Below are 12,190 nucleotides of genomic sequence, written 5' to 3' on the forward strand. Positions count from 1 at the left end.
GGTGTGTCCTTTTTGAAGAGTGACTCGGTCACAACCGTCCATGTCTATACAGGCGCCTTATTGGGCAGGCGCAGCTTGGAGGGTGTGTGGAAGAATCATTACCTTAGGTGGCTCTATCCACTTAGTCCAAAGGGAAGGGGAGCCTCTTGAATGCAGATGAGGGTATTACTGGTTGAGTCTGCATTGAGGGGCAGAGTCCTAGAGAAGCACAGAATCTGCCTTGGACCATGATTTAGGGCGAGTACAGCAGTCCAGCCAGCATCCAGTGTTCAGGAAGAAAGTGAATGATCCAGTGGACTCCTTGACCAGAGAAAAAGTGGCTACTGGTACACTCAGGTCTCTACTCGATGGTCTAAGTGAGTCTGACCTTTTTCAAATTATTGTATGGACTTCACCACCTGATGGCGCGGAGAAGTGCCATACCCTGAGAGACTCCTGCTTGAAAAGCTGCTTCTTCACTAGATTTTAGAGGTGTCTGATCTGAAATTAGGGGATGTAGCATTCATAGTGGGCTGCACTACTCTAACAAAAATACATTAATCAGTATCTTCATTCTATAATGAAGACACTAGTAAATTCCCAAAGAAGAGATGCAGGTGTGGATGTGCAGAGCATTGAAAGCCTTTAGTCCTTGACACAATATGTTAAATGTAATTCCAGTTGTGACAAGAAGGCAGGCAAGTGCAAATAGAAGACTTGTGATCCCGTATATATGGACTAACAGTTGCATTTACTCGGTTTGTTTTTATTGTAAGGTGATCATGTGAGACAGCTACGTAGTGCAAGAATGGCTAGCTGTGGGAGGTTTAGGAACGAGCACTCAATTAAGGTAATAAGACGTAAATGCTTGGCAGAAGACTCGAGCATACCGTTTGTGGGAGGATCTGATGTTGGCTTCGTCACAAAGATGCAGTGGTAGGAGGTTCCAGAGGATGGCGTCTTGTTGGTGCAGACACTTGCCGATAAACCATTTCAATCTCGAAAGAAAAAGCCAAACCCAGTGTTGAGAGGTGAAATGCAAGAGGGGGTTCATCTGGATGAAATGAAGAGTTCGGAAAGCTAGATCGGGTTGTACGGTGCAAGGCATAATGCACCAGGCAAAGGGTTTTAAATTGTAAATGTAAATTGTAAATTGATACTTGTATAGCGCACTACTCACCCACAAGGGTCTCAAGGCACTTGTACGAATACCGCTGTGGAACCCATCCTGGCTTTCCCTGTAGGGTGTCCACTCCTGGGCGCCCCCAAGGTGGAGGCCAGGCATCCTTTGTGTTGTGGGGGCCGTTGTGGAGATTAAGCAAGCTATTGCCCAGAGTTGCAGAGTGGGACTCCATGATTGGAATAGGCACCGAGGCGAGAATTATCAGGTCCGTGGAATTTTGAGCCCAAGACCCGCCGAGGCGGGGAATTGAACCCTGGTCCCGGGCTGGACCTCTGCATCAGAGTCTGCCGCTCTAACCATTGAGCCACACTTCTCCAAATTGGATCCTTTATTTGAAGGGCAGACAGGGAGTGACTTTCATGCTGAGGTGATGTGATCGGAGCTCTTCAGGTTAAACCCAAGAAATAGAGCAAAGTTTTGTGCTGCTTGTAGTTTACTCAAAGTTTGACCTGGTAGAGGGTGCGTGCCAGACTACCGAGAAGAAAAATACCATCCTGCCAACATTTTGTGCCGAAAATATTGACTACCACAATATAAAGGAAAGTAAGTATTTGTAGGTAAGTATAGATTTACTCTAGCTAATTCCACATGTATGTACTTTAAGATACATGTGTACAATCAAAGTACATATATGTACTTTAAGAATAGTAAATCTGTACTTACCTATACATACTAAAAAATCACAATATAATGGTTGTAGATCTTTTGTCCACAATTGTTTGGCAAGACAATATTCAAAACGTGATATTCTGATACAATAGCTTGGGAAAACATGAGATCCCAATGCAGTAGTCAATGAAGGAGAGGGCCATAGTCTTGACGAGAGATTCAATCTTAAATTTGCAGTAGAGGGATAATCCTTTGAAGGCAAGAGATAGAGGAACATTTTCTTTTTGTCAGGACTGACCTGAATGGCGATGAACAGTTGATTGTTAAAAATGACTCTCAGGTTTTGGACTGATTTAGAAGTGGTGGAAAATGGACCTAGAAAGTCGGGCAGATTGAGGTTAGAGTATGTGGGCCAAAAAGTAGGTTCTCAGTTATGGTGCTGTTCAGGCACAACCAATTGTAAAGGTGACATTGATGGTTTTTGATGTGAATGGGGCAAGTGTCACCTGAAAGGTGCAGTTAAGCGGGAACGATCCGAACCACTGAAGTACACAACCTCCTACCTGAAATGTACATAGGTAATTGCTGTGGGCAACAGTGTCAAAAACTGTGACAAGCCTAGGAGGATCTATGCTCAGCTCGAACCATTGTCCCTAGCAGGGAGCCTTTCTTCCCTAATGCTCAATAAAGGCATTTTAGTTCCTTTATAGAGCAGAAAACTGATGGAAAGTCATCGAGGAAGGTATTCCATTACAAATAAACTGCATGGTGTGTGCTTATTATAGTTTCTAGGATTTAAGTGATAGTGGGAGACCACTGACTGGTCTGCAGTTTGCAATTATGTTTGGACTAGCAGCAGGTTACACGAGGATTTGTGTAATAATGTCACATCCTACACATCTTGGAGATGTCTTTGTCAGTAATGACACATTGACAAATCTAGTAAAGATGGGTGTGTATTCGCTTTAACATTGCAGACATGGTGAGATGTGGTGGTAGATGAGATGTTTTTATTGATGAAGTGACTACGGCGAATCAATTCCTATGGGAGCTTGAATCTGAGATGACACTGATGCCTTCATAAGGGGTGTAGCAGACGTTGTATGTTAGTTCAGAACTTAGCAGTTTAGACATTACAGAAATACCTTTTTTGGGAAATACTTTGGAAATGGACTGATTTAGAGATGCATGCAAAGAGGAACTGTGGCTGCAATGAGAGGACAGAGAAAATGTGTTCACTGCAAAATGTAACTTGAGTCAGCAACCCGTCAATGGAGTAAAAGATGAGCCCAAAGTTACCTGTAGAAGAGCGGAGCAGCGTGGAGGTGGACAAACTTCAGCCAAGGGGCATGGGTGTCAATGGTTTTACGGTAATACGAGGAAGCCAAGACCAGTGTTTTGTCTTTATTCAGTCAGAGAAAGCTGATTATTATCAACACTTTCGTGGCTAGGAGAAATAGTCCACTAGCTTGTATGAATCTGAGACTCCTCTGAGATAGATCAATATTTGGTTGCTTTCAGCATATGTGTCATATCAGCCTAATAAAATCATCAGAGTACCTAGAAATATATTAAGGCTCGCAAGAGGCTGTGAAATTGTTGGAGATCTATACTTGAAAAACAGATTCATATCATTCACCTAAGAAAAAGAACTGTTTGGGTGGGACTGGGTCGATTTTTTCAGTACGCCGTTTAGCGCATACCGCGTGTAGGATCTGGCCAATATTCCTTTATGAACAGCAGAAGCATGCCTCAGTTAACAATTGCTGGCTTCGGTAGGTTGTAGTTACCGACAAGGTAGGCACTACTGACCGGGCCCTAGAGTGTTGGAATTCGGACTGCCCAGATTTCTTTACAATGGATGAATGGAAGAAAGCCTGTGAACAAGTTAAATACGTGCCCCATAATGCTTGCTTTAAACTTGTAAAGTTCCACTATTTACACAGAACATATTTGACCCCTCAGAAGCTCTCCAGGATGTAACCTGCATCACCTCTGGCATGTAGAAGATGTGGACAACACATGGCAGACTTCCTACACATGCATGGTGGTACCCAGGGACTGTGTTTTTTTGGGGGAGGGGACATAGGTCCTGACTCAAGCAAAGGGGTTGGAGCTGGTGGGTGCTATACAATTGTGCCCTCTAGGTATTATCCACCAGTTGAAACGATTAAAGATGAAATCTAGAGTAGTCTCGCTGGGCATAGACCTGACGAGACAACCTGCTGCTAATACAAACAGTGTGCAGCACCGAAGGTTAAGAACTGGAAAAAGACCTAGTGGAATGGGCCATTGGCTATGGGCAACACATCAAGCTTTTGCAACGAGATGAGAATGTGGGGGGAGTCTCAGCATCTTTTGGGGTAATTGAAAGCTAAATGAATGGATTCCCGCATGGTAAACCCCCGTGAAGGGCTCGGGGCGGCAACTCGGTGGAAATGGGAAACCCAATGTGATTGTGATGTGTATAATGTGTCATGTTGAATGCAGGATGTTCGCCATACTTGGGATAGTTGAAGTCCTTTATCTACTTATTGCTCTGACACATGTAGTTGAATATGTTGGAAATGACAAGAAAAATATTTTGAAAAAAAGATGGGACATCACATCTCGAAGGCAGACGGCAAATGTAACAGAGGGAACAGGAAAAATTATTTATCAGCTGCTGCTGGGATGTTGCTCCACCTTGAAAGAAGAGTCAGTTCCAATTTCAGACCTTGGAAGAACCTGGATTGATCAATTGCATTTTTATTTCACATATTTATTGTTTTATATGTCATCATCATCATTTGTATTACTATCGCTTTGCATACTTTAGGCAGAAGTTCTAGACTTTCCCTCTGAATTAAGGCGAATTTACAATGTATGATTGTACTTGAGCCCAGGAGTCAGTGGCAACTGTTGCATGATTTGTGTCAGTTCCTTTAGTGCAAGCATGGCCCAGAGGAGACCTCTGGGCATCTTTGTAGAGGAGGTTAAGGAAAGCTGTAGCTGATCAAGTGGAAGATTTGTGGACGCCAGGGCTTGTATTATAGATTGGGCAAACTGTTCCTGTGTGTTCTATGGAGCGTCTTTAAACAGGTGTGATGTGCGCAAACAGGGATAGTACACCCTATAAACAATAATCCACTTCCCTCAGGGCAGCAGCAAACCCACGAGGGCTGACTGAAGCAGGCGCTCCGTTTTGGTGCAGGCTGAACCCACCTGCACTTCAAAAAGGGGACATAGATGCCCCCTAACTATATTACAGAAGAGTCCTGAGGAAGAACCCCCCCCTGTAAGGGTCCACTTTCCCTACGCGCTTTTGGGTTTAAACGTCGACAACTGTTTCTCCTGCCAACTTCTATCCCTAGCTTGAATTGTACTTCTTACTCTAGAAGTTTGATTACCCTAAATGTATGATCATTTATTGTATCTGTGTCTGGCTCCCGTCTGGAGCCAGTTTTAAAGAGTATTGTTTGACTAAGTACGCTTGACCTTTTTCACGTACCTTACCCTGCACTACCTCCTACCACTTACACTTCCCTCCCCACTACCTGATGGGCACTACGATTTGTTATTATGTGAACTCATGCCTTGTGCTTAAATATGTGCGTCAGTACTTTGTGATTAAATAACAACGTACTCCCTAGTTGAATACATTTGTTCTTTATTCTGACATTAAGCTATCTCTATTGTGCATTCCCTTTGTTCTGGGAACCCTTCTTCTGTACCACTACGTACCCAGGTCCCAGTGACTTCCTATGGGTTTACCCTTTCTTTGTAATATATTACAGAAGAGGGCACACATGGGTCTGGGCCCCCTTCCATAACGCTACAGTACATTGGGCATAGAAAATAGGTGAACATGACCACGTTGCCCCTAGAGCACGGGTCAGAGTTGAGCAAGACTGATCACAGTATGCAGCTGCCCATTGTAAATTGTAAATTGATACTTGTATAGCGCACTACTCACCCACAAGGGTCTCAAGGCGCTTGTACGAATACCGCTGTGGAACCCATCCTGGCTTTCCCTGTGAGGTGTCCACTCCTGGGCACCCACAAGGTGGAGGCCAGGCATCCTTAGCGTTGTGGGGGCCGTTGTGGAGATTAAGCAAGCTATTGCCCAGAGTTGCAGAGTGGGACTCCATGATTGGAATAGGCACCGAGGCGAGAATTATCAGGTCCGTGGAATTTTTGAGCCCAAGACCCGCCGAGGCGGGGAATTGAACCCTGGTCCCGGACTAGACTTCTGCATCAGGGTCTGCCGCTCTAACCATTGAGCCACACTTCTCCACCTCAGTCACTGAATCAAATGTGTGTCACAGAAGCCGTATGATTCCTAAAAGTTTTTCAGCTGAATACTTACAGGTTTTTCTAAACCGGAATGGAGAAACCAAGTTTGCACCAATAGGTCAATTTTCAATAGAGCTTTCCAAAGAGAAGAGCATCCGTTGCTCCATGGAATTGGTATTTTCCAAAGTGTACCTACCTTTCTTTGGTGGTTGGTAATTTCCAGACCACAGGAATGTATGTCTGTGTGTGCCTGAATGGTAGCTGAAATTGTGCTCCAAAGCTGAAAAGAATGGTGATCTGCCGTGGGGTGTCTACAATAGATGGGGTGAGTCTTCTGAGTGGACCTGAAGAATAAAAAAAGAGCTTCCACCAAGAAGTTACGAAGTATGTTCTCGTAGAGAGGACCCAGGAGGCTAAGGGTTCAGAATAACAACTTTGTTGCGGCTGACTGAAAAATGAAGGGCATATTTAGAATAATCCGGCAGTGCACGCTGTAGCTCCAAAATTGCTAATGCCTCGCTCCATCAGTTTAAATAATGCAGGGATTCACAAGAATGTGGTGCCCTCTTGGGTTTCCCCCGGCACTGGATCTAAAGCTAGCTGCCTACTGCCAACATGGGCACCCTTGCATCATAGTGCAAGGGTAACTGCGTTGCAGGTAATAATTGCTCATGTGCAGGAAGGTGTCCCTTCCTGCACAAAAGCAATCATCAATGGCGATTAGTAACTTCCATGTGTGTTGCATTCGGCAGCACACATAGAAGTTGCAGCTTGTCATTATTTAATGAGTGTTTATGTGCATGATGGGCCACCTTCCTGTACATGAACAAGAAAGAAGTTGCGATTTGCTCTTTTTATATGTGCTGCACAATGCAGCAAACATAGAAATACCAAAAACGAGGAGAAATTAATCATGTCTGCATGTTTCCCCAGGTCAAGACCAGTTTTTCCTTGGCCTTATTTTTGGCGCCACTCCATATTTGTGCCAGCCTTATACATAGGGGGCATCGTCAAAAACAATCGGTGTTGGGTGGAACGCCCACAGAAAACACCCTTTAAATTCCCCTTTCACGCTGAGAGAGCGCAAGTTAAGAAAAACTATAGAAGTGCACCATATTTACAAGCACGTTGTATTAGTTTAGTAAACCATATATAAGAGTGTCGAAATTATAGAGTGAAAGTACATAATAGTGTTTAATTTGAATAGAATACTTAAAGAGAGTGTGAAAAACTAATGTAGATGTTAGAGATGTTAGAGATGTTGAAATCCTATGTTGTGTGACTGTAAGGGAAAATGTAATTCGGCTAAAACGTAGAAATGTGTAGGTCACATGGCAGTTCACATAGAGTACAGGATGCTGTTACACTCTTACATGATGGTGGATTTTAATGTTATTATGATTCAAGTATTACTGAACCTAGGACTAATATATGTGTTTAATAGACGTTTATATAATCATTGTGTGTAATAAGTTAGAATATCGTTTAAACTAAAGAAATTAAATGTTTTTTTAGAATGCATATGCCCGTTTCATGGAATCCTAACAGGCCTGAATAGATAAAGTCATTTCTTTTGATCTGCATGTGCTCGTTAGAGAAAGGTCATGTTAAGCACAAGACGCAGAGCCTGTTACATGGTTTACGACTTAAAGATATGGTGGAGGCCGGAATTTGGGGCCCACAGAGAAAGTGTCTGTTTGCAGGTGCGAGGAGGTTTTAATCAAGAGAGTGATGAATAGACTTTTGTTCAAGAGAGCCTGGTACAGGCCTGGAGGAGTCTTCAGGAATTTCCTGGGGGTACCGTCTTGCCGGAGAGGAGCCTGGGAAGCAAGGTCAACGCTAACGATGGGCCTAGAAGGAGTACCAGCATGGAGCACCAACACCACGTGAGGGGCGTCTCTAAAGGGCGTTTCTAATGTAAATGTGATCTTGTATTAGGGACAGCACCCCTGGGTGGAGGCAAGGCAGATGATCTGAGGAACCTAAGAGAGCGGATGGGCAGGCAGATAGGGAACTGCGAGACATCGTTTTGGAACAAAGACTAAGGGAAGTGCGTGATCTTCTTTGGAAGTCACCACTGCTGACACCTTTTTAGGTTAAGATCTTGCTAAGTAGGGATGTCACTTAGTCTAGTGTAGGGACAGTCTAATCTGATTTCTTTCCTTTCTGTAAATGACTCATAAGCTACAGCTTGTGTTTATCCTCGTAACTTTGATAATTCTAGAGTTTGTTTTGGTGATATTCTTCTGCCGACTGAGAGCATTTAGAAAATTCATGTTTGTATTGATACCCGTATATCTTTTGAACCTTATTTTGAGATGTTTGTATCTCCAGTTAAGTTTGGCTTTGTAATAAACTTTTAAAACTTTTCTTAAGCTTAAGTGGTTCTTTAGAGTGGTGTAAGTCATTAACTGATTGACCTAGTAGTGGATTGCCTTTTACTCAATGACAGGTACCAACGGTTCAGTCGACCTGAGTTGGGATCTAGATCTATAACTATAGACCAGAAATCCCGCGTTAACAGTTGGTAGCAGAGTGAGGATGGTTACCTTCTTGAGGAAGGTGATCTAGACTAGGTTAAGTTTACCCCAAGGTCCCTAGAGATCGAGAGGTGGCCTGCCGAAGAAGGTGCTGACGGCGCGAGAGAAAAGCAGCAGAATCGGACGAGAGTGAGTATAACAAGGGTCATGCGTGGATAGATTACGGTGTTTTGTGTTGTATTTGTATTGTAATGTCATGCGGAGTTGAATGCCTGTAGTGTGAATGTGAGAAGGTTGTGAGCGCGCGCAACCTGGTAAAATCTTAAGTTCGGGGTAGAGCTTAAGTGGTTAGGGTGTATCGAACATCCAGAGTAGTTGTCGACCAGAGAAAAAGGGGGTCATGAGGTACCATTGATCGCCCGCAGGACCGAGATAGGGGGAATGCAAGAGTGAGTGTGTGGGTAACGGACGCAGGTCGAAAGTTACCGTGTGCAAGTAACCTATCAGAGAAGGCGATTGTCTGGACGTACACGGAAAGACATTTCGTCAGTTAAGGTGACAATTACAGTTAGACTGTGGACGTACAGTCAAGGAAAGTGATCGCTTGGTCGGAAGTAATCATTTTTCAGAGTATGAATGGGACGCATGCATGACCGGGAGACGAGCGGAGAAAGGAGGGGAACTGCTGCGAAAGGGGGACGAGTGACGTCAGCGAGAGCCGCGCTGTGATAGGGCGGTTGGTGTGAAGCCGCGCTGTGATAGGACGGTTGGTGGGACGTCAGCGAAGAGCCGCGCAGTGATAGGCCAGTTCGCGAAAACCGCGCTGAGATTGGTGGATTGTCATCAGGAAGTAAACGAACGCGGAGAAAATTCGTAGATTTTGAACGTGAAGTGTTTTAAATGTTTGAGAGGGATTTTTAAGAGAAAGAAGAGAATCCTATTGCGGGGAAGAGGCTCCGCCAGAGGGTACACCAGCTCACTATATGGCCACGAATGTTGGGTTGCATACTATACTGTGGCTTGGGACTTGGAGTAAGATTACAGAAGGGAATGAGGAATTGACCTTTCCGAAATACGGAACGTTTAGACTAGAGGTGTTGCATCAGTTGAAAGCAGTCATGTCCTCACTGAGACCTTTGCCTAGACCAACACAGTTTGAGGCCCTTAATGCGTGGATTAGGGCGGCGCACGACAGGAGTCAGAACAGACGCCAAGAAAGGGTAAGGCGATCAGTAAGGGCAGTGCAAGATGCTAAATGGGATGAGGAAGCCAAGAGGTGGAGGGTACAGGTGATTGAGGTAGATAAGTTGTACCCCATGAGAGAGGTCACAGGTGGAAAGAAACCCATGGAAGAAGATGATGAGAGCGAGTCGGAGGACGGCCTCATAAATAGGTTGTTGATAGATAGACCACCTCCGGACAATATGGAGACAGAAGGTACGGGGCTCCCAAAAGGAGACAGGGTTGGCATTGAAGGGTATAGGCCACTCCCTTTAGCGGATTGGGTACCTACCAAAGATGAAGGGACACTTCAACATAGTCCTGTACAGAGAGTAGTCGGAAGGTTTGTGGTGCAGAAGACGCCAGCAACAGAGAGGGCTGAGTCTCATGGATTGCCAGAGACTCTTCAAGTACCTCTTACCATAGGTCCTATACGGTCGATTTATAGCCCAGAGAAAGCGAGAGAGGAAAACCAGGTACAGCTGGACAGGGAAAGAGTTGAGATAGAAGGAAGGAATAACACGACCAATGCCTGGAGGCAATTGCCAGGACCAATAACGTGGAGCACCCCATTGGATTCAGCAGTGGGCCCCGTAACAGAGCAAGGGGGTCAGAGAGGACCGAAGGATCTGAGGGGACCACGGCCGAAATCCTACAAAGAGCTGAGGGCTGACTTGAGAGAATGGGATGCGTCGACAGAAGCACAGAGCAACAGGTCAAGAGCAGAAGCAGAATGGGGAAGTCGAGGCAATGGAACATTATCTCATTGCGGGGCTAGCGAAGGCAGTCAGGAGTGGGATGGTAAAAGTCAGGAGAGTAGAGGAGTTATACGTCATACAGACAGAGGAAATGAGCAGGAGCAAAGAGGCAGAAGTACGGAGTGTGGGGAGACATCTTGTTTCACTCAAAATGAGGGAGGGCAAAGGACCCAAGAGTACAGGGATAGGTTTAGGTGCACTCACCATGCACCCAGTGATAATGTACAGCACTGGAGTCGTGGGAGCATAGGGAACGGTGAAGGATCTTGTCAGGTGCCGACTGATCAGAGACCACCGGCAAATGGTGAAGAGATGGGGAATAACGGAATGTCTTACCATGCACCTAGAGAAGCCAGGCAAAATGGGAAATGTGGAACTATGGGGAATAGGGGAGTGTTTCACTACCCACCTAGAGAGGATGGAACTGCATGGGACCTGGAGAGATGGGAGCATGGGAGGACTCCCCATAACACGCCTGAGCCCAGACGTAGGACTCAGAGCTGTGATGGGAGAGATACAATTGGACTCTCTAGAGATGGCATACTGAAAGCTGAGATAAAAGCCAAAAGACTCGATGTGACCAGCTTAAGATCTGATCTGAACGATATAATAGACGGTACATTGTCTTTAGAAAGGATCGACATGTACGAACAAGATGAACTACTGTTTATAGCAAAGGACATCACTCGAAAAGCCAGAGCAACTCATGAGAAACTGTCTGAATTGGCAGACAAGTATATGGTAGATTTGTCAAGAACCAAGGCATTACAGGGTAACCACAGGTTGCAGTATTCAGATCAGGACTTAGATGAGAGGAGGACAACTGGATTAAAAACACACATAAGGGAACTGATCACAGGAATAAGAGCATGGAGAGATCTGGACAAATGGGAGGAGAGGTGGTCCAAGAAGGGAACTGTTAGGCGGAGTGCGAATGTGATGTCTCCAGAGGGAAGGCTAATGCAGATGGAGGCATTCCCTTGGCGGGAAATATCGAACGGGAATTATGTGCATGTGCCCTGGAGTAGGGGAGATTTGGCTGCATTCACAAACTCATTTCCGAAGTTAAGGGAGAGTCCTGTAGAGTGGTACAAGCAGGTAGAGAGGTTTGTCAAGATTTCAAAGGTGTTGTGGATTGATTTGAACACCTTGTTTGATATTGTGGTTCCAGGAGACTTGTGGATAGCATGCAAGGTTAGTGTCGATTGGCCAACTGTAGAACCAGAAAGGGATCCTCGTACGAATGGACCGTCAGAAAGTGTAATGTTAAAATATGAAAGGGTGATTACATGGTTGAAGGATAAAGTGCCACCACAAGACACAGACTGGGTAAAAATAGACCGAACAAGACAGGAACCAAAGGAGACAGTTCATGAGTATTATGAGAGATTGCTGAAAGCATTCAAACAATACAGTGGACTAGATGTAATGGACCCCAAAGATATAGGACAGTTTGTATCAAAGTTTGTTTTGGGGTTGAGACCCGATATTTGTCTGATGATTCAGCAGCATTTAATTTGTTGGCAAAACAAACCATTGGATGAGATTTTGCGATACGCAAGATACTGTAGTGATGAGATAGAGTCCAAATCAAAGAAATTAAAGGAAAAATTGATGGTGGTGCAGATGCAGTCAGCTGCAAAGGGAGGACAGCAGCAACAGGGAACAGGGACCATGGGACGGAA

Source organism: Lissotriton helveticus, chromosome 5_1 (genome assembly GCF_964261635.1).
Source record: "Lissotriton helveticus chromosome 5_1, aLisHel1.1, whole genome shotgun sequence".
NCBI classification, from domain to species: domain Eukaryota; kingdom Metazoa; phylum Chordata; class Amphibia; order Caudata; family Salamandridae; genus Lissotriton; species Lissotriton helveticus.